We start from the raw sequence: 23,125 nt of genomic DNA, 5'->3' as shown, positions 1-23,125 counted from the left end.
GAAGTGTGTCCTCATTGAGCCATAATGAATAGGATTTGAATTCATGGCCAGAGGGGAAAACTGTCAATGGTGCAGTATCTTTCTATTTACTTCAGGAAAATGTTCTCATGGAAATATCTGGATGTCCACATTCCCAGTATGCAAATTATGAAAACACCTGGCCTGGAGTTCTAGTGATACTATATTCTCATAGAACATCTTGAAACTCCTCCTATCTGACATATAAGCACCTGTAGAGCTTCTCAAACTCAGTAGTTCTCTACAGAAGAACGAGGAGATCCCAACACACTGAGCCACAGAGACTGATTCCAGTTCTCCAAGCCTCATCGATCATTAACCCCCCCCCCCCCCCACCCCCGACTTTTGACATATCTTACTAGTGAAATCTTCCTAGAGAGAAGGCAAGTCTACACAAGTAATACAAGTTAAGGTAAGACTGTAAGATAACAATTAACAAAGAGCTGACTGATACATGTAATGTAATGTATATTTAATGTTAAGGTAAGACTGTAAGATAACAATTAACAAAGAGCTGACTGATACATGTAATGTAATGTATATTTAATGTTAAGGTGTGCTGTGACACACATTTGAAGAGGAAAGCAGTGGCTACCATTAACAATGTTGTGCCAGCACAAATTCAATTAATTTTTGCTTGTCATCAGTCTTTATAGATATTGTCAACTCTACACACCTGTGGGAAACCATCAAATTGAAACTAGCCTATAGGCACACTACACCTAAACTCAGAGGCGGACAGAGTACACAGCTTTATTACTTGAGTAAAAGTACAGATACCCTTTGCTCAATTTTACTCAAATACAAGTAAAAGTACAACAGTCAGATGTCTACTTAAGTAAAAGTACTGAAGTACTTGTTTTTAAAAGTACTTGAGTATCAAGAGTACAAGAGTAGCCTACATGTTCTAAATATTGCATTACTACTGCCCCAGTGCTTACATTTATGTACAGAAACGTCCTAAATGGAGTTATGAAAAATGTTAATATTAATACCTTGGAGAATGTAAAAGGAATTGAAAGTAAAATCAAGTCATTTTCATCTTTTTACCATGTTGCCAGGGATGGGCAGTATTTCTAATACGTATTTCAAATACAAAATACTATTTTGTAATTGAAACACTTGAAGTGAAAACTATCATTAACTTGTTCAGAAAGTTGAAATAGTCTGGCGAGGTGGGGCCACAGGTTGGCACATTCCCGGGATGGACCTGCTGCATCTTCATCCATTGTTTCGTCCATGGTTTCGTCTCTTATCTAAATATGACCATGGAGTTGACTTTGGCGGAAAGCTGAAGGTGATTGCTGATAGGCTGTCCCAATCAGTGGCGCCTGCACAATCCAATCACGTTTGAGAGGGAAACAACAAATTGAGGGTTTCCGAGATTTTTTTTTTCCTTTTTTTTAGAATTAGTAACTGGTACTCACGGTTATGGATAGAAATGTAGTGGAGTAAAGAGTACAAAATTTGCCTCTCAAATGTACTTGAGTAAAGTCATGAGTACTCCCCAAAAATGATACTCGAGTAAAGTACAGATCCCTCAAAATTGTACTCAAGTACTGTACTCAAGTAAATGTACTCTGTTACTGTCCGGCTCTGCCTAAACTACCGACACAGTAGACTACAGATTCATAGAGAATCTGAAGGTTAAAAGCTCTTAGAGGAATAATCTGGAGTGAAAACATGTTAGGGTCTATGGATGATAATTAAGTCAAGTAAAGTCAAGTTTATTTAGTGCATTTCATACACATAATTTACATAATATAATTCAATAATAAATAAAACCAAAAGGTAGAATCATTTAAAAGATTCAAAATGTGTTACTCAGTGATAACAGGAAGTGCATCTGAGAACAGTTGGGTCTTAAGTCTAGATCTAGATGATGAATTAAAATGTTTGTTTCAGAGAAAAATATGTTTGGTGCATTTCTCAGATCAGAATTGAAACTTGTGCTCACTTGTGCACATCATAAAAGCCATTATCATTGCTTCGAACAAACAGCAAATGTTTTAGTACATCAATGTACTTGTTTACAAATCACATGTACAATTGGGTCTCAAAAAATTTGACTATTGTGAAAAAGTTTATTTTTACTGAATATATTCACGACATATAAAGTATTTCAATTCTTCAATTCATTCTAGTATTTTGAGATAGGCGATTTTGGTTTTCCTTGAGCTGTGAGCCGTAATCATCAACATTTAAACAAAAAAGGGTTGAAATAGTTGACTTTATATATAATGAATATATGTAGTGAAATGTCACTTGTTGAACTAAATTAGGGGGTTAAAATGACAATATTCTAATTTTTGAGACCCACCTGTATATGCTAAATAGACTATGAGAACTATGACATAACTGTATGACAGCTAGTTCAACACATTTGCATGTAATGACTCATGTTGAATTGTGCCTCCATCAAGTGCCAGATGAAATGACGGCAATTTATGAGGTAGGACTATTTGGCTGGGAAGTGTAGTGCATTTGACAAACATTACATTAGCCATTGAAATGTAAACAAATAACAACAGACATTTATACAAAATCAGTTGCATGGATGTACAAAAGCATTGCTATTTGTTTAAGATGAGGAGAACTGCTACAATGATGTGCACAAATTTTAATGATATGGAGTTTAAACAAACAGTTTTGAGAATTACAATTCTGATCTGAGAAATGTGCCAAAGGAACTGAGAAGAACGGAAACATGAGTGAGCTAAGCTTGACCACCTTGCTGTCCTTGATTCGGGATTCGGGGATTGTGATTGGACAGTTTTATTCAATTGGTATACTTGAATGTGGTGTGATTTTATTGGTTATGAATTATTTTCTGTTTGATTACATGATATACTCTCATGGCAGGGACTCATAGAAGCCTGAAAATAAAGTTATAGCCTAGGCATCTATCCTGAATGAAATCCAAATGAACCTGTTAGCAAATTTGAATTTGTTTTGCAGGTCTGTCAGGAAAGGACACTTGTTTCCAAAACTTCCTGTTTTATGACTTCCTGGGCGTAATCAAATTTGCTAACAGGTTCATTTGGGTTCACCCAGGCCTAACCCTAAAGGCATTTCAATGGAACATGGAAATACGGGACAAAACATGATTTTATAACAATACGTTGGAACACCAGAGAAAGTGTGCATGTACAGTATAGAACACTTAGTCCATTTGAACTTTGTCCTAAATCAGCCAGTTAGGATCTACTTTTTTGGAGAGGCTTTGTGAATACAAACACTGAAGTAAACACTCAGATTATCATTACAATTTTTTTTGTTAACTTTATCATTTCCCTAAAGTTGTGAGATCCCAACCAGAAGAAAATCATCCAAGTAGACTGCACCAAAAAAGCAGATGTGGCTAAGGATGACGTTTGTTACCATGGCTATGCTAATCCCTATCCTAGCTGTTCTAGCCTGTTCTTATGCAGGTAAGAACAACCGACAGTAGTGGTCACACTCACACACACACACACACTCTTATTAGCTGTCCATCTGTTGCATCAGGGAGGGGAGGTGGGTCAAAGGTGGGGCAAGGGAGCCCTGAGGTTGGTTTAATGTCGGCTGCCTTCTGGTGTTGTTGGACACGTCTTTCAGCCCTCCTGTATAGAAAGGTGTTGTGCAATTGTTTTGGTCATCCTGGCACAGATGACACAGAAGTTCACCTTGGGTCTGGTTTATTTTACAGCACTTCAGGAGGCCTTTGGCATAGTCCTTATACTGCCGTTACCCATTTTGCATTGCTGAATTGGCCATAAAGAGATTGGTATGGAACAGGGCTGGACTGAGACAAACAACTGGCACTGGAATCGTATCGGTCAGGCCCAATCATGCAGTCATGGCAGTAAATATGCGTATTGAACTAAGTGCCATGGAGCACTACAAGTGAACAAGACTACTCACTCACTCTCTCTGACTCATTGGTGGTTAGAGTGGCTGGAGAACACAATCTCCATAACAAATACAAGGACTTGTCAAAAAGGAGGCTCTGCTAGAAGAACTCAAAGTATCGTGCTACATTAGACAGTCTACAGTAGAGCTATCCCAGAAAACAATTTTGATTGGGCCAATCCGCATGAAAGCCTTTAGATCAGACATGTCAAAGTCAAGGCCCGCGGGCCAGATCCAGCCCGCAAATGAATTGTCTACGGCCCCCGGGATGATATTTGATTAGTATTAGAACCGGCCCGCAGGCCACATCCGCCGGCTGCTGTTTTGCACGCACCAATACTCCATTTCCCACAATGCAACGGTAGCCCGCGAACTCACTGCGGCGCCGCAAGTGGGCCTCGGCTTCATTATTCATCAGTATTCAGTCAACTTTCAGCTCCCCCCCTCCCCAGTGTTGTGCCTGAACACGTTCATTGAACGAAAGTTCATGAACTCGTTCATATTTTGAGCGAACGTGAACTGAACGTACTGTATTACTGCCTGATGAACGTTACTGTGAACTCGTTCATTCTGGTGTCTGTGAACGGCACGCTCTTTCAGTTTAACTTCGTTGAATAGGGTGCCAGATTTCTACAGCCTTCCACGCGAAAACCTGGCTAAAACACACCGTAAAAAGGCCTTAATATGGCAGCATGCAGGTCACCATTTGTCAAACTATGGGCCGCGGTCCGCAATGGACAATGGTCTGCAGAGTGAAATTATTCCCGGGCCATCGTCTGATAATTTGCTGCGCAATTGATCAAGGAGCCGCGGACAGAAAAAGAAAACAAACATTTCTGCAATTAGTAGGAAATACTTGTTAATTTGGTAAGTCGTGATATGAGCGTTTATTCAATGCATGCGTGTGCACGTTACGTAGCAACTTTCTGTGTAGCAACGTAGCAACTTTCTGTGTTCGGGTAGGACTTAAGAGTCCAAAGGATCGGTATAGGCCAGAGACTGTGTCTCTGTGTGTGGGCCTAGAGCTGTCTGATGTTGAATAGGCGTGGAAGAGGTGGGCATGGCTAAGAGAAGGAGGCTGAACAGGAATGGTGCCTTGGCACACACACACACACACTGTAATGAGTATGTTATTGTGTGGATATCAATGTCATTTTTCCATGGAGTTTTCCATCATTTCACCATAGATTTTTCATGTCTCTCCACTTAGGTTTGGATAACAACACATTACCTCTGGATGACTTCAGGACGCTTATACTAGTGATCGAAGAAATAGATTGGAATAACGGCAGTAATATCTGTAGAAGTAACTACACTGATCTTGTCACTGTATATGATAGCACAGACGAACAAAAATTATTGGAATTAGCTCCGACAAGAATCAAAGGTTTATTTATTGGTCTCAAGAAAGGTCATGGTTCATATAAATGGTCAAATGGTGATATTTTTATTTACAAAAAAAATGATTTATATGATCAAAACAAGTGTGTTGCCATGAAAGCAGGTGGGGGCTGGGAGACTTTGAGCTGCAACCAAGAGAGACCATTCATCTGTTACAGCGACGGTAAATATCTTTAAAAGTGACATTACACCTACCATTCTGATCTTTTCACCATGTGAACTAATGATGGAATTTTGGTCTCTCTTTCTAGTACTTGGTAATTCCTCTAGGTATAAACTGATTGAAGCGAAATATAATTGGTCTGAGGCTCAGCATTATTGCAAAACGAATTACACTGACTTGGTAAGCATCAAAGATGAAGAGCAGAACAACGCTGTATTTACTGAAAAACTGAAACACCCAAATAATACCTGGATTGGTTTGATATGGGACGACTGGGAGTGGTCTGATGGAGGCCTGTCAGGATATATACACTGGCACCGTAACGCTAGTTTTGAATCAAATAGAACTGTAGTGAGAATCCCCTTTGATGGAAAAGGATGGATGCCAGAAACTATCACGGCCAACGCTTCTCTCATCTGCTACAAAGGTACATATTTTAACATTGCCAGTGTGCCTGTGTGAATGAGTGTGTGTGTGAGTGTGCGTGTCAGTGCGTGTGGCTGTAAAAAATAGTGTGCAGTGTCAGTGTGTGAACATGTGTGTATGTGCCAGTGTGTGCACATGTGTGTATGTGCCAGTGTGTGCACATGTGTGTATGTGCCAGTGTATGTACATGTATGTTTGTGTCTGTACAAACCTGAATGCACTGACACTGTACCTGTGTGTGTGTGTGTGTGTGTGTGTGTGTGTGTGTGTAACAGAATGCAGAAGTCCATGGATGCAGGCGGGCATATGTGTCAGAGTCAGAGCATGAATAATTTAAGGCTATTTTGATATCGACCAGTGCACAATTTATGGTTGGGATAGTAGCCTAGGCGACCCTACCACTTTTCTGACGACTTAAAACTGTCCCCACTCCCCACCACTATTTCGATATTAATTGCAAATGTGTTTTAAACTGCAAAGACATGTGTTTTGGTTCCAAATTCACACCCATTCTTCTCAGTTCTCATCACACAGATATCACTCCAAGCTGAACTCAAAAAACGGCAGCCCTATGAAAATCATTTGTTCAAATGACTCCCTCAAACAGAGGCTTTGGGATTTTAATCCATATTCATATTATGCCCTAACATTTAAACATTTTTAAACTGCTACCTGGTAACACTTTATAATAACTACAAACAATTCATCATTTATTAAGCCTTTGTTACTTATTAGTTAATGGTTTGTTCATCATTAGTAATTTCTAATTTATCATCAGTAAAGCATTTGTTCACACAGTTATAAATAGTTTGTTCATAGTAAATAAGCCTTTATCTTAAATATGTTTATATATTATTGTTAATACTTAATAAATGATGCAATAATATGTTTTTGATTAAGTAATATTTCCATTACAGTAACAGTTGTTACATACACATGCACTAATTATTAGTTAGGGTGAGGGAATTAATATAGGAATAATGCTTTACAAATGAAGAATACAGCATTTAATACAGTAGTTACAGATGTTTAATAACAGTGTGTAGTAGAAGAAAACAGAAACTCTTGCATAGTTGTAGGGGTTTCTATCTGGGCTAAGGTAGTGTAGTGGATAAGGAGCTGGACTAGCATGCAGTAGCCTGAAAAGTTGGGGGTTCAATTCCTGGTTTTCACTGTTATGTCAATGGCCTTTCATTTAATTGACATGTGTACGTCGCTTGTCTGCTAAATGAATGAATGTGAATGTAATCTTTCCACTTGATTTGAAAATGTGTTGCAAGGCATAGAAAGTCCTAACTTTAGATAAGCTCACAAAATATCATTAACTAACCACTTGTAACCCCTGAGTTAATCATAAATTATAATATTAGGAAGTGGTTTCTAAAATATGTATCCTCACCCTAACTAATCATTAGTGCATGTGTATATTAATGCATAATTTATTAAGTATTAACAATAATTCATAAACATATTTTAGATACAGGCTTATTTACTATGAACAAACCATTTATAACAGTGTGTACAAATACTTTATTTATGAGAATTAACATAGGAACAATGCTTTACAAATGATCAATGCTTTACAAAAGCATTTTTAATAGTTTGCAACTGGTTTATAATAAGAAAATGATTTCATTATAAGTGGTTGTTTCATTACTTATTAAGTATAAATCATGTACTTACAAACATATTTTTTGGATATGCTTATTTACTATGAACAAACCATTTATAATTGTGTGAACAAATGCTTTACTGATGATAAATTATGTATGAACAAGAAATTACTAATGATGAACAAATCATTAACTAACTAGATGTACCGCAGAGCGGTACAAAATATGACCGCCGCCCAGTCCAGCACATTTTTTCCACAAAAAGAAATCACGCTGAAAGGCCTATATGATTCTAACTGTCTCACTAAATTGCATTATCCACACTCAATTCTCACTGGTATCTGCTAGACAACAAGTACCAAAACATGATTAGTTCATAGATTTCACATGTAAAATTCATTTTATACAACCCCACCTCCATCTTGCCTGTTCATAATTATGAGAAATTCTTGATTGTTTGTGTTATGTTTATGTTATGTGTGTGGGTGTGTGTGTGTGTGTGTGAGTGTGTGTGTGTGTGTGTGTGTGTGTGTGTGTGTGTGTGTGTGTGTGTGAGTGTGAGTGTGTGTGTGTGTGTGTGTGTGTGTGTGTGTGTGTGTGTGTGTGTGCGTGCCTGCGTATGTGCCTGTGCATGGAAGCGTACATATGTCTACTGTGTGAGTATGTGTCATGATTACTGTGAATGTGTGTGTGTGTGTGTGTATCTGTTTGTGCACATGTGTGCACATGAACTGGGTTAACATGACCCCTGGAGGCAAATATACGGAAAAAATGGTCATCCTAGGCCCTACAGTTCTCAAGATATTCACAGAGAACTGTGTCTGGCCTACCCTCCTTTCGGGGGGTCCAGTCCAGCGGGGGGGCTACAGATCAAAACGAAAAATGACAGTTCCATGCTATCCATGTGGGGGTACATGCCCACCAAGTTTTGTGTACCCCGGTCTTTCAGTGTCCCGGGAATCCTTGTTGGTGTACGTCACTAAATGTACACATAAATTGTTTTATTGTAAGGCCCCCCATGAACGAAAGTACACAAAACTTGGCATGCATTCGGAGGGTGTCATAATGATCCTACACTTTCAATTTCGTGCAGTTTTGACCATGTCAGCCAGAGATATTGTGATGAAAACACCTAATTTTTTGCTTTTTAATTTTTAACTAGGTGGCGCTATACATGAAATAAGTGGTAATGGGATGGGTTGACATGGCCCCTTGAGATCAACATACAAAAAAAAGGTGGACCTCCTAGGCCCTACGGTTCTCGAGATATTCACAGAAAACTGTCTCCGGCCACCTACAGGCCAGTTGGTGTATAGTAACATAAATAAATTTATTGTGTGGCCCCCCATGAACGGAATTCCACGAAACTTGGCGTGCATTCAGAGGGTGTCATAATGATCGATCCTACACTTCCAATTTCGTGCAGTTTTGACTATGTTAGGTCACAGATACCTGCGATTACAACACCTCATTTTTACTTTTTTGTGTTTAACTAGGTGGCGCTATACATGAAATGAGTGGTTATGGAATGGGTTGACATGGCCCCTTGAGATCAACATACAAAAAAAAATGGTCCTCCTAAACCTTACGGTTCTCGAGATATTCACAGAAAACTGTGTCTGCCCTACCCTCCTTTCGGGGGGTGCAGTCCAGCGGGGGGGGGGGCTACAGATCAAAACGAAAAACGATGGTTCCATGCTATCCATATGGGGTTACATGCCCACCAAGTTTCGTCTACCCCGGTCTTTCAGTGTCCCGGGAATCATTGACAGAAATTTGGACATGCGAAAAAGAAAAAAAAAAAAAGAAAAAAAAAAATCTGACTAAACCTATATGACCGCCGCTTCGCTGCGCGGCGGTCATAATAAGTAACAAAGGCTTAATAAATGATGAATTGTGTGTACTGTAGTTATTATAGGTGTTACCTGCTACCCTCCTATGCTTTTATGTACTCTTTGTATTCAATGTAAAGCACATTTAACTAGATGTTGAACTATAGCGGTAGAAAATATGACGCCGCTCAGTCCTGTACATCCGTTCCGCGAACATAAATCACACTAATCAATTTGTCTCCATCTTCTACTACTCCATCCCCCACTCTTGAAACTTTTGTGTTGTTTGGCATGCCTGTGTGTGTGTGTGCGGGCCGCACAGAAAGTACCCTGCTGGCGCTGCAAAGGTGAATAGATTTGTAGCACTAGACAAAAAATTTGTAGCATTGTTATAAAACCTTTAAAATCTCTAAACAATCACAAGTTGGGCAGTTCATCACAGTTCATCCATTACAACTGGACTGAGGAAAGGCCATGTACACCTGGCTACATTGTATTTGGGGAAAGCAGAAGGTATCAGTTTTACTTTTATTTATTTATTTATTTATTTATTTATTAATAAACAAAACAATCCCTGTCATTTCCATGCAGTTTTCAACAGCTATCAAGAAGAGAAGTCATGCCATGGATTTTTGTAAATGTTTCTTCTTCTACATAAGCAAGATTTTATCTTTAGTTCATATGATATTCAACTTTATTGTCAATGCACAAATTAAATACCAATAGTCTTAAACTAAATGCAGTTTTACATCTAACCAGTGGTACAAATAACTGACATGTCCAAAAGGGTCTTCATGAAATGCGTCGCTAGACTGTTCACATTTTAACGGGCCAAGTTGAGAGCTGCGTCCGTTATTGTTCGTGGCAACGTAGGCACCCGATAGAAATATTGTTTAGATTGAGATATCCACGCTCTGGCGTCCCCTCTGCGACATTTTCGCCCCCCAGTTTCAGAGCTATTCTAAATGCAAAATGCATAGAGGGAGTTATGACAAAACAGTGACTGTTAACAAACTAGATCCTAGAAAGCTGTTAGCTTTCCTAAGCCCTATAAGCTGGGCCTATTACACAACATAAATTGTCACTAGGCTATGCTGGCGACCCAAATAAAATCTCCTTTGGGAACCAATGGCTTACAGCAGGTGTTTTTTTTAACTGATTGTGAACCAGGACCACCATTCTGACTAACGACAGGACCACCACTGAATAAAAATACTGATTCCCACATTGCAACTACTGAATCCATGGTCAGGGACCACCAGCAATGTCCTCATGGACCACAAGTGGGCCGCGGACCACTGGTTGAAAACGCATAGGCTACAACTACCAAGCTGGAATCAAGCACATCGATTCCCCTCTCACACCCTAAACATGCAGTTCAAACAAACGAACAAGCGTCTCAGTCTGACGCATGTATAGCCATAGGCAAAACTGTATCAGACAAAACGTTGGTAAATCATTCATCGCACAGAATGATTTTTGTAACACGTGCAAAGTGCGCCCTAAAACATTTGGTTTAAATGGAAATGTAGATCATCACGGGTGTGTTAATAAATCTACATTGTGACAAGTTGACACAAATGATTCACTTTGCCGAATTTATGTAGTCAATTACGTCGTCTCAGCCCTAGTTAGCCTACTTTACTTTGAACCATGCTCGAAACACCTTTGAAAATAGAGGATTGAAGTAACTAGTGGGTGTTTGGGAATGAACGTTAGCAGATGCTTTTTGAGACTTGCGGTCTTAATGCAACATTTGACAAAGCACTGACAGGGCCACCAAGGACTGTGAGCGAATCAACAGCAGAAAAATCTATTTAGCAAGCAGAAATGTCCCAGCCTGTTTAGGATGCTTCATAGACAGGTTATCTTTCAGGTATATTTTCCATTAGAAAACCATCGAGTTAGCGTTGTTATCAATTTGCTTGGTAACCACATTTATGGTTTTCTACAAATACACCAATAATCATATTGGCCTCCATCACTCAACCAATGCTAACGGTAACATTATTTCACCTAGGTACCAGGCTATTGTATAAGATTAGCGTAGCCTACCTGCAGTAAAAACCAAGCCCGATAAACATTCTCAGATTTATTTCGGCTTCAAGAAGAAATGGGAATTACATTTCATGTGAAAATCATCCTACCCTTATTAGACGTTCTCTGCTGTAAACTACAGTGTTGTCCTTGTAGGAAGTGTATATTGTCTTTCCAACCCACTTTAGATTAACTTCCAACAAAGTTATGTCTTGCCAGAGCCGTCTGCGTCTCGCTGCAACGATGCGCCATCTGGTGGACAAACTACTACGTAACGCCAATACTGGAAATACAGCCAAATGATGATGAATATTTGGTTTCCCTTTAATCCTACTGAATTTGTAATTATGTATCGGCCGTTCTATTGCCGATACCGATAGTATGTGCGTGCCTGTGGGTCAGGGATGGAAATTAAATATTTTTTCTACCTGCCACTGTGGCTGGTGGATTCCAAAATCTACCAGCCACTCAACTTTTTTACCAGCCACTAGAGAAACGGCATGAAAATGTGATCTCATGATTATAGTAGGCTACCCAAAATGATCACGGTAATCGGCATTATTGCAATATGACTAAAATGTGCTGAGTTTTGCCCTAAACCTGTCCTCCAAGCACAGTAGCAACAAAACTAAAGGTCAACAGAACCACATTCATATGCTATAGTGTCTTGTCATAAAAGTGGTTTAAGACTCCGTTTGTGTGAGTTCTGGAGCATCCTATCCAACTCTCCAACTTGATCTAACTATAGTGTACATCATCTGATTTAAATATTTACAGGTATCAAGGCTATATTTAACATTTAGCATTTATTTTCTATTTGGCCCGTAATGAAATCATGCACTGAACAATTTAAGCAAAGCTCAGCTTTAAGAAACGTAATATGCATGCTTAGCATTTTGTGAAACTACATTGGAAAAACTCTGGTTGTACAGTTATCTAGGCGATATTGTTAACACTTATTTTGTATTTGGCCTTATCATATATGACAAAAGCCCAACGTTGGAGACCGTGTAGACATTTGCTTCAATTTCAAAACCGGATTACTCGGGAACGGCTATAACTTGTATAAGGGATTGCTTTACACCTTTGCGTTCGGTAAATTCTGCTGTTTATTCTGATACGGTTTGTAATTTCTTTGAATGAAAAGTTTGTGAGATATTACATCACGACGAATGGGTGTGGAGATGTCCGTCTGTCTGCCTCATAGGTCTAAATAGCAGCGTGTCGCGGGCCGGATTAAAATACCTAGGCCTACGGGCCAATTCAAAAGAGAACTATTTACGTGAAAATATTAGCCTGTGAAGATATAACGCAGCTCCACAGATCTCACTAGATTTATGTCTATGCAGTCATCCTGAAATAATCTAGCAGTGGCACATGAAAGCATAGTGACAGTTTTTTTAATGGTAGTGAAGTGAAAGTGAAGCGTTGCACCAGTGCCTATAGGCTATGCTGCGGTGGCGGCTCACTACGAGTTGTAGAACTTCAAATCAGCGCGATTTACCCTTATAGGCTGGTAACGTTAGGCTACATGATCCCTACAGACACTTTCTTATTTTTAACCGTCAATAAGTATGAAAATTAGACCGGATCTGACTATTTGTGGTACGCTAGCTCTACCCGCCACATTCACAAAACTACCCACATTTGGCGGGGGGCGGGTGGTTAATTTCCATCCCTGCTGTGGGTGTGTGCGTGTGTGTGTCTGTTGTCTGTGTATGTGGATGCGTGTGTCTGTGCCTGTGGATGTGAGTGTATGCATGTGTGTATGTGTGCATGTGTATGTGCGTGTGTATGTTGATGTATGCAAGGGCGTCGTAGTGGGGGGACAAGTGGGAATAAATTACCCGGGCCCCAAGTGGGGGGAGGGCCCCTAAGGAGTTGAATTTTATTTTCCTTAATAATAAATAATTTCCTTAATTTAAAGATCTTAATAAATGTTATTAACTAATATAGATGCAAATATTTCGGGTAAATGCATCAGTTGATTGATGTATTAAATTGTGTCCAAGCCAACATTGTGAGGGCAGGCACCCTCTCCCTTGCACGAAATGGTTCAGTCCGCTTCCCCTGCTAGGCGCATTTTTGAAGTAACGTTCATTCTGCCGAAGCGCAATGCAGACGGTCATGGTGTGAAGATGTCTAAGTCTAAGAAAGCTAAATCCGGTTCCCAGAAAAGAAAAGAGAGGCAAAAAAGCGAGAAAAAAAGAAATGAGGGAAAACAAGTGTTAACAGCCTTCTTTCCCAAGAAAGGTGAGCCCAATGTGAAAGCAATAAGTCTAATGAAATTAACTCCTGAAGGTTACAAAACACTTCAATACCACCGCGAATCCGCCATTATCAGTGCTAAAACAGCATTAACACAAAATTAGAAATAACATGATGCCTGATTTATAGCCTACCACAACATTTGAATAGCCTACTAATTCGAAAATTATTATGAGCTAATAGCTTAACTTAGTAGGCTCAATGTTATATAGGTTCATGAGGAAAGGCTGTCAAATTAGTAGCAAAGCTAACTTGTGAAATGCATCACACTCAGTTAGCTATAGATAGCTGTTCTCTCAGCCAAAAGTGTTCAATTTGTATAGATAACTGTCCTCTCAGCCAAAAGTGTTTTCATTCATTTCATGTTCTAGCTTTTAAACATTCTTCAAATAAAACAGAAATTCAGTGAAGTCTTGGGTAATAAGATTATTTTCTGTTATACAGTACATATAAGAGTTGTTAGATTAATTCAATGTGTGATTAGTAGTTAGTTGTGAACCTCATGCTTCATGCTTACAGCCGGTGGTTGGTTGGTTGGTTGGGGGGGGGCCCATGGCCACCACTTGTGCATAGGGCCCAGAATTTGGTGCTACGCCCCTGGATGTATGTATGTGTGTTTGTGAGAAAGAGTGCGTGTGAGATAATATCCTCTTCCAGCAACCCTTCGCTCAACACCACCATCTACAGGCCAATAAGTGTACAGTCACTAAATGTACACATAACTTAATTTTTTTTAGACCCCCCCATGGATGAAATTCTACGAAACTTGGCATACCCCCAGAGAATGTCAGGTTAATCATACACGTAAAAATTTGGTGCAGTTCTGAACATCTTAACTGAAGATAGGGGCGATTAAAGAAGAATTAGCATTTTCATTTTTTTACCGGGGGGGGGGGGGGGGGGTGCAAATCACAAATGAGTGATTATGGGCTAGGTTTACAGTGAGTCCCAGTTAAGTTTGGACTGGTTCTTTCAGGAATCACGCACCCCATTTTCTCAGCAGAAATGGCACAAACTGCAGTTGACACAAACAACCACAAGGTGTCACTTTGGAGTTCTGCCACTACTATTTTTGATGCGACTTGACTTACTGCTTCCATGATGCAGTTTCCAAGTCAGTAGAACAATCAGAGAAAGGTGAGCCATTACCAAACATATATGATAATACAATAGCGTGAGTTTATATATCATACCCTATTTGTCACGGTTACTTGACAAAGATAGATTTGATAGTGTAACGATAAGCACATGAGACTTTCAGCGGGGGCACGGGAAATTGATCACGGTAGTTTAAGCTTAGCCTACACGTGACAAAACATTCTAATATGAAAATGTAGATGCAATTGTTGTAAGATGGTGCAGCTCCTTTAAGAAAGCATCGTGCGCAGGGATGGAGAGAGAGAAAGCGAGAGGGTGTGTTAGAACTTAGATGCGTGTGGAAAAAGTAGACGTGCTGTTGAGACTGGCTAGTCATATTCAAAATAATGCAAAAAATAAATCTGCAGATAAAACCAATTATCCTCATTCATTGCAACCGCAGCATGCCTGCTTGCCGACGTTCAAACGAAAAAGATATCAAAGCACCTTTTGCGTTTGAAAGTAGCACGATTTTTTTTTAAACAGCTAGACAAATGATTTAGCTAATTGATTATAGCCTGTACACCAGCAATTGTTGAACATTTACCTGTACAAGTACATTGACAGTAGCCCAGCCTAACAAGCATGTTGCATGTTGTAGGCCTACTGTAGAAATTTCACTTAAATTGCAACCGCAACATGCCTGCTTGCCGACGTTCAAACGACAACGAAAAAGATATCAAAGCAACAAAATTTATTTATTATTTATGCGGCAAAGCAAGATATGGTGAGTCAGTGTCATTTATTTGTCCAATGTTAGCCTACAGACCAGTTTCCATAGTGCACATCTTATCAACAGTTTGAATGTCATTGACAAATACCGTTCAGCACAATGATTCATGCCCAATTAATTTCCCCTGTTAAAGTGTTCGCCTTTGTTACACTATTTGGTTTCGTGATGTAGCCTATGATAAACACCATATGGCCAAATATGTGACTCAGCTAATGTTATAGGCTATACAATTTCCCCTCTTAAAGCAACACCAAAGAGTTTTTTGTACCTTAAAATAATGTTTCCAAAATCGTTTCAGTGGTTCATCAACTCGTAACATGGTGAACGGCACTTTCTGCATTCGCTTCACGGCCCTCTATCGGCTATAACCGCACTATGTAAGTTTGCCGGATCGGGTAGCGGTTCTGTAGTTCGATGGAATGAGACATGAGAAACTACAAATTTGACTTGCATCTGATGTCGCAATACATCGTACTTTCATAAAATCATGCAACATATTCTACCTTGTCTGTGAACATTGTTATTTGCAAAGCTGGTGCTGGATAAACAAATAGTGCATGCGACAGAGGAAAAGTTCTTTGGTGTTGCTTTAAAGACAAGCTGGTGTAGCTTATTAGACTAGGCTACTATTAAAATGCACCGACGGTAGCCTTGGCTATGTGTAAAGTAGGCCTAAGCTATCGCATGATTTCATGCACGTAAGTTCATGCATCTGTCAAGTTCGCACAGGGCCTTGCACCCCCTTGCGACGGCCCTGCAGCTCCTCCTAAGACAGCGAGGAAAAAGTTAAAATACGCGATAAACCCGGGAAAAGTTTACAGGTTTGTTTCGGTCCCGGTGATTATTTGTGAAATTGTGCAAACGACAGCCTTTTCAAGGCATTTCAAGGAAGGAGTCGTAGCATGCAATCTCCCAAATTGACCCAGTAGCCTACAGAAGTGATCAATAGCCTAAATTGTTGGGACTGGGGAGGGTCATGCGTTTTTTCTCAATCACTTTGGAGGGTCATAGAAAAATTTCTTGCTGGCGAGGGAGGGTCTTTTTGACTAACGCTCCCAAAACTCCTCCGGTAGCCCCTGAACAGTCCCTAATTGATTATAGCCTGTAGGCCTACACCAGCAATTGTTGAACATTTACCTGTACAGGACATTGACAGTAGCCCAGCCTAACAAGCAGATGTTGCAAAAGACATCAAAAGACGCAATTAATAATGTAATCTGCATCGCTTTATTTAACAAACTGCAAGCAACAAGAGGGTTGAGTTCGCTGTGAGGCCAAACCCAAGAGCAGAGCCTATCTGTTAAGGCACTCGATAGGCTATAACGAGCTGTGCGCCTGGAAAGACAATAGAAGATGCTTTCTGAATAGCACAGCGAAGGCGGCTCTGGTCATCCCATACCCTCCCCCCACTTCCTGTAGCCTACCATTATGACTTGTTTTCGTTTTAGGACATTAACCTTTTTCACATTAAGCCCCCCTCCCCCACCCCCTTCTTTCACAAGCAGTGGGGGAGCGCAGGTAACACTTTTTGGTAGACAAAGGAGGGTTCTCCGCGCTTCTGTCGTTTGGCCACAATCCGGTGCAACCAGGCCAGGACAGATAGGAGAGACGCGGTGCAGCTCAGATGTCTTCTTAATTTTCTTAATTCTTTAGTAAAATGTGCAGAACATTATTAAACTTTGACTAACGTTTCGATGTGTCGATGTTTTTGACTAACTAACATCGAAACGTTAGTCAAAGTTTAATAATGTTCTGCACCTTTTACTAAAGAATAAAGAAAATTAAGAAGACATCTGAGCTGCACCGGCATCTCTCCTTCTCTCTAACACTTTTTGGCTTTGGCTAAATATTTCTAAAATCATTTGAGTTTCACTAGTCACATGTTTTAACAAGCAACACTTTTTATTGAACTAATAACGTGTGTCGAAAATTGACTTTATTTTCCATACGGAGAAATAACATATGCAGAGTCTAACCAAGGTCAATCTTGCCAAAAAAGCCCTCAAACCTGAAAAAACATGAGGCAAAAGTGCAAAACATCACAAAACTAACTAAACTAACACGCGTATATGTTTGTATCATTGTAATCAGCGCAATCATTGTAGCCTACAGTTGTAACAGCGCGTAACAGTCGTTTTACTCCCCGTATGCGCTCATTATAAAGAACGTTTAACGTGTCCCAAAAACAGCTATCAATTAATCACCAAACGTCTTATAAACAAGTATTGCCAGGAGCAACACCTTGCAAAAAATGATAACATCAGGCCTAGGCCTTTATATGGCTCTGCTCCTACCTAGATTCAAACTCAGAACTGCCTGAAAGTTGCAGCCCTGCTCTGGAAATATGTGCATTAACCCACTCGACCGTCAGACAACACTATCTGCTTCGAGTAGGCCTATTGGGTAGGACTGTAGCCTACACTGGTTGCTGTGGCACAGTCTTGAGTGACCGAATTCGTTTTCCTTTGTCATATGAATGCTGTCATTTTGTTAACATTACTGTTAAGGAGATGCTGTAGGCAAAGTCTATATTTCAACCTCGTTAGTATAGTAAAAAAATCAGAACTATTCACAAGGTTTCTGGGCAGCATATATGTTCTGTTAGCAAGCGAACTTCTCATGACTAACGACAAAGTAGCCTACTGCCAGCTGACAAAGCTCTCATTTTAAAACATTACTGAGAGACAGGCACTGTACAATCAAGAAATCTTGCCACTGAATCCAAAACTATGTTTAACATTATGTACAAAGCTTATTCTACAGTGGACTAGCATGTTGCAGAGGCTGCTAAAAACACACAGAAACGCACTGAAAACTCGGCCAATCACAGCCCTTGCTGTCGAATGTGCCGTCTGGTTCGACCGTGGAACGCCACAGCGGACTATGCTGCCCCCAAGCGGCTGCAGTTGTACTTACATTTCACCCAGCTGCGTGAATCACCTTGATCGTGAATGAAGTGTCAATTTTTAACTGGGACCCACTGTATGCAGGCCCTTGAGACCAACTTACCATAAAAAAATTCTTCATCCTCAGTGCCACGGTTCAGGTAGTTATTTAGGAGAAACTGTATTTTTTGGGTTTCGGGGGGCCCAGCGCGCGGGGGGGGGGGGGGGGGGGGGGGGAGTGGCCCCCGGGGACCAAACAAAATGTTTCCGTAAAAGTCTAGTGGGGCTACATACCCACCAAATTTCATGTGTCCCTGTGTTTCGGTGTCCCGGGTATCAGGAAGTAGATGACGGAAAAAAAAAAAAAAACTTTGACAATCCCTATTCCCTATATGACCACTTCGCTAGCTTTGCTAGCGGCGGTCATAATTACCCCTGTGTATGAAAGGCTATATAAATAAACTTCCCTTGCCTTTCCTTGCCTTGCCAGAGTGAAAGAAAGTTGGCTCATTTGGCAAGAATGGCTATTCAGATAGTACAAAAAGTAAATAGTAAAGCCTGCCTTTGATATGTCAGAACTTATTTATTGTTGTTCTTTCAGACCACATCCATATCAGTAAGGAAAGCATGACCTGGGAGGAGTCTCTGAACTACTGTCGGAAATTCAACGGCTCTTTCTGCATTCAGTCACCAAGGGAGCAACTGGCCGTTGAGAGGCTGATAAGAAGGCTCAAAATCACAAAACCGGTGTGGGTGGGTCTGCAGCAGAGCAGCTTCCTCGGGTTCTGGGTCTGGACCATTGGAGTGACACTGGCCTGGAACAACTGGAAGGGGGGGCAGGTGCCCCAGCTGCCCCTCTCCCATCACTGTGGTGCCCTGACGTCCGAGAAGGACGATTTCAAGTGGGCTGACATGAACTGCATGACCAAGCAGCGGGCTCTTTGTTACGATTGGGTTATATAATTCAATTACAACAAAATTCAACAAAAGTGGTTTAGTTTAGCACAAACTCAAAATATGACATTTGCAAAAGATTATGAACCCATGTAGTTGATTTCTTGTAGCACCTCCCTTTGCAACCACTACTTCAACCAAATGCCTTCTGTACCCATTACCCATGGTCTCACATGTGGATGTGCAGAGTTTTGCCTACTCCACCTTGCAGGAATCTGCCAGTTGAGAGAGTTTGCAAGGTCAACTGGCATGTCCTGCCCACTTCAGATCTAGCCAAAACATTTCTATTGAATTGAGGTCTGGACATTGACTAGGAATTATCTTTATCTTATGCCATTCCTTGGTCATTTTGCTTGACTGCTTATAGGGTCATTGTCCTGTTGTAAAATATATTTCCTCCCTAGCTTCATCTCCCTGACTGACATGAGGTTCAGATCAAGAATTTTTTGATAGGCCTGAGAATTCATGGTGATGATGATATGGAGTCGTCCAGGTCCAGAAGCAGAGAAACAGCCCCACACCTCCACATTTACACCAGCATGCGTCACTGTTGAGTGGGGGTCTTTTCGTTGAGTGGGGGTCTTTTCGTAGAGTGGGGGTCTTTTCTTGGTATATTGGCTTTCCTCCAAACATGACGATATGGATTGTGACCATATAATTCTAAATTCCGGAAGGGCTTTGAAAGTTGAATCAGGCAGTTTTGTTCTTTCTTAGGAGCAGAGGTTTCCTTCTAGCAACCCTCCCATTAACGTTGTGTCTGTTACAGTTTTGTCTGATTGTAGATGGAGATTATTCCAGATGCTGCCATCAAGGTCTGTAACTCTCTAGAGGTGATGTGTTGGTTGGCTTTTACCCAATTTATTATCTTTCTAATGCATCTTGGTCATACTTTTGATGGGCATCCACTTCTAGGAAATGTTGCTGTGATGTTGAATGGCCCCCATTTGCAAATAATTTGTCTTACAGTGGATAAATGGAGCTGGAATCTTTTTAGAGAGGGTCTTGTAGCTTTCCCCAGACCGATGGACTGTCACAACTCTCTTTCTTATGTCCTCAGATATCTCTTTTCCCCTTGCCATTGTTGATCCCTGTGGGCATGCCTTGGCAATACAGTGGTTTGGTGGATTTCCTCCCTCTTTTAATCATGGCTGCTCAAACCCTTTCCTGTTTCATTTGTATGCACAATTGATTATTTCAGCACCCAAATATGTTTTACATTAATTAATTACCTACTTGACTTTACCAATGCAGATGGGGGTTCACTTACTTTTGTTTTGTACATACTTTAATTCCATGTTTCATAATTTGTTGGCTTCACACACAATTCCCACTAAACAAGTCCAGTGTTTCCCACAGAATTGAATTCTATTTGTGGTGGCAGGTTTACAGAATTAACTTGAATGCAACCGTTTTTAACAAATTAGCGCAGCGTGCTATGATGCTAACCAGATTTAAGCACAATTTAGTACAACCTGGACAAATCATTGTGTGGTGGTCAATGTTGATATTGTGGTGGGCCGCCACAAATAAGTAAATGTATGGGAAACACTGAAGTCCATGCATTTGATAAATATATACACCTGACAGTTCATATATAAAAACTAGTGATGATAAAATAAGAATATCATGATAAAACAACAGAAAACCCCAAACTGTTTAAGGGGTTCGCATACTTATATGCATCACTGTAAATACAACATTATAAGCACTGTGAAATGGAATCTTCAAATATATTATGCACATTTATTTCATATTTACATTCATTTTAAGCTGTATGTCTATTCACTTGTCAATGATATGTTAAGTACTGTACAGTACACCTTTTTAAGCACAGAGTCTATAGTATAGACTCTATACATAATGGAAAGCACATTTGAATGTCTAATCCAGGTATACTTTCTATGTATTTTGTGATTGATTATAACAATAAAATATTTTGAGATACTACAATAACAAACTCATTCATAGTTGATTTCTTTAACTTAACTGGTCAATACTAAATCACCTTTCGAAGGCTATCTGTCAAATTCCACTTACTCTTGAAAACAGGTGTCTAAACTGTCTAAACATCTACTCTTTATGTAAGACAATGTATATTATTGTAATTTACAGTGAACAATGATGTTAATTGTCTTTGACAAAGGTGGGGTGTCTCTTTAGCGGCCTATCAGACCTCACACCTGCAGTATCAGTGTGTCTCCCCAGTGTTATACTATAAACATACTTCATGTGATGAGCTCCAGACATGGCGACACACACCAGTGCTTGTCTTGGTCCTGTCTTGGCCTGACTAGCAGTGGCTCTACATCACGAGCGCCTAGTCAGCAAGGCTAGTATTGAGCATCTCATGAAAAAGAGCTGAGACTGGGGAAAACATAGCCTAGAAATCTAGACGCACCCTAGCGGCAGCAAATTACTTTTGCTTCCAGGGCTAGTCTAGCAACTCTCCGTTGGCTTGTGAGCTCGAAAAATTACACTTCTATCAGGCCAATCAAATCGTGTATAGAGTCGTTAGGCGGGCTTAACATAATGATTGATGGCAGAGTTGCAACGGTTTGGCTTGAATTCCCTGCTATTTGAAAACAAAGAAGATGGACGTGGCTGTTGGCCAACAGTGTGACACGAGTTAAGCTTTTTTTAAGTTGGCAAAAGTTTGAACTAGCCAACTAGCTCCGCTGGTGGGAAAACGCATGGGACTCATAGCGCTGTCCTATTGCGTGCAGAGGGAATTTGAAAGACAACCGATTATCCCGCCCCTCGCACTGAGCACTGCGAACGGTGAGTGCCCAGACCCTACATTTGAATGTGGGTCTGGCTCGTCAGGCTAGGGAAAACATATACTTTGATCACATGGACTGAATGAGAGGGGCAGGGTTGGGTGGAGGGGGGAGCAAAGGAGAAGGGCATCACTCCAGCACCATGTCTAGCATGTCAACCATGTCTCAAATCCATCAAACAGGTTTCATATTCCTCTCTGTATCGTAACGCCTCCAATTACCACCCCTTTCATTTGAAAATTCTAAAGCAACAATGTTTTTTTAATACTTTTAATATCTTAAAATAACATTTGGTAACATAGGTGTGTAGATTTGAACAAAATTTCGTTTGGTTCTTACCGGGGCTTTTACTGCCTGAAATATCTGATTTTGTTTACCATGCTCCGAGGTTACTGCTGGCCTGGTGGGTCGTCTACTTCCACCCTTTCACACAACACATCAACGGTTAGACCAAGAATTCTCGTTGCAAATCAAAATTCCACTGGAGCTCCAAGCGGATTTGTACTGTACACGCAGCCAACACTGTTTACAGCTCTTCAAGTCACGGTAAATATGTCATTTTTGGTAATTTAGATACACCAATGGTGTGGGTGCTTGCATTTCTCTAGGAATCCGCCCGTCTTGGTTTGTATAGAAATGAATATTAATTGACACATACACGTAAGAGAGCGGGGCTGGTGGGTAATAGGTAGTGTTCTGAGTATATATTATGTACATGTGTCCTGCAATATCCAAATATCTCTTGTGAAACCCCTAGGTGGGTGTCCCACAGTGACTCCCCTTCTGATTGCACTGCTGTGGGGAAATAAACAATACATTTTGATAGGAATCACTCTGAATCATTACAATACATTAGTTACTGCTGTGGGGAAATAAACAATACATTTTGATAGGAATCACTCTGAATCATTACAATACATTAGTTACTGCTGTGGGGAAATAAACAATACATTTTGATAGGAATCACTCTGAATCACACTTTCTTTAGAC

At 40.3% G+C, this 23,125-nt stretch overlaps 1 long non-coding RNA gene across 1 annotated transcript; it reads left to right on the top strand.

Annotated features, from left to right (window-relative positions):
- Window positions 1-355: 355 nt before the first annotated feature.
- Window positions 356-21,243, top strand: LOC143114547 (uncharacterized). Its single transcript, XR_012984949.1, has 5 exons — window positions 356-430; window positions 3,319-3,449; window positions 5,120-5,473; window positions 5,562-5,900; window positions 19,006-21,243. It is a non-coding gene; the product is annotated as an uncharacterized LOC143114547 (long non-coding RNA).
- The last annotated feature ends 1,882 nt before the right edge of the window (window positions 21,244-23,125 follow it).

The sequence above is a fragment of the Alosa pseudoharengus genome, unplaced genomic scaffold, assembly GCF_046254945.1.
Source record: "Alosa pseudoharengus isolate Yale_2024_CS ecotype anadromous, Long Island Sound unplaced genomic scaffold, YU_APseudo_1.1 YU_APseudo_1.1_scf_9, whole genome shotgun sequence".
NCBI lineage: Eukaryota > Metazoa > Chordata > Actinopteri > Clupeiformes > Clupeidae > Alosa > Alosa pseudoharengus.
This window is presented reverse-complemented; position numbering and strand designations above follow the sequence as displayed.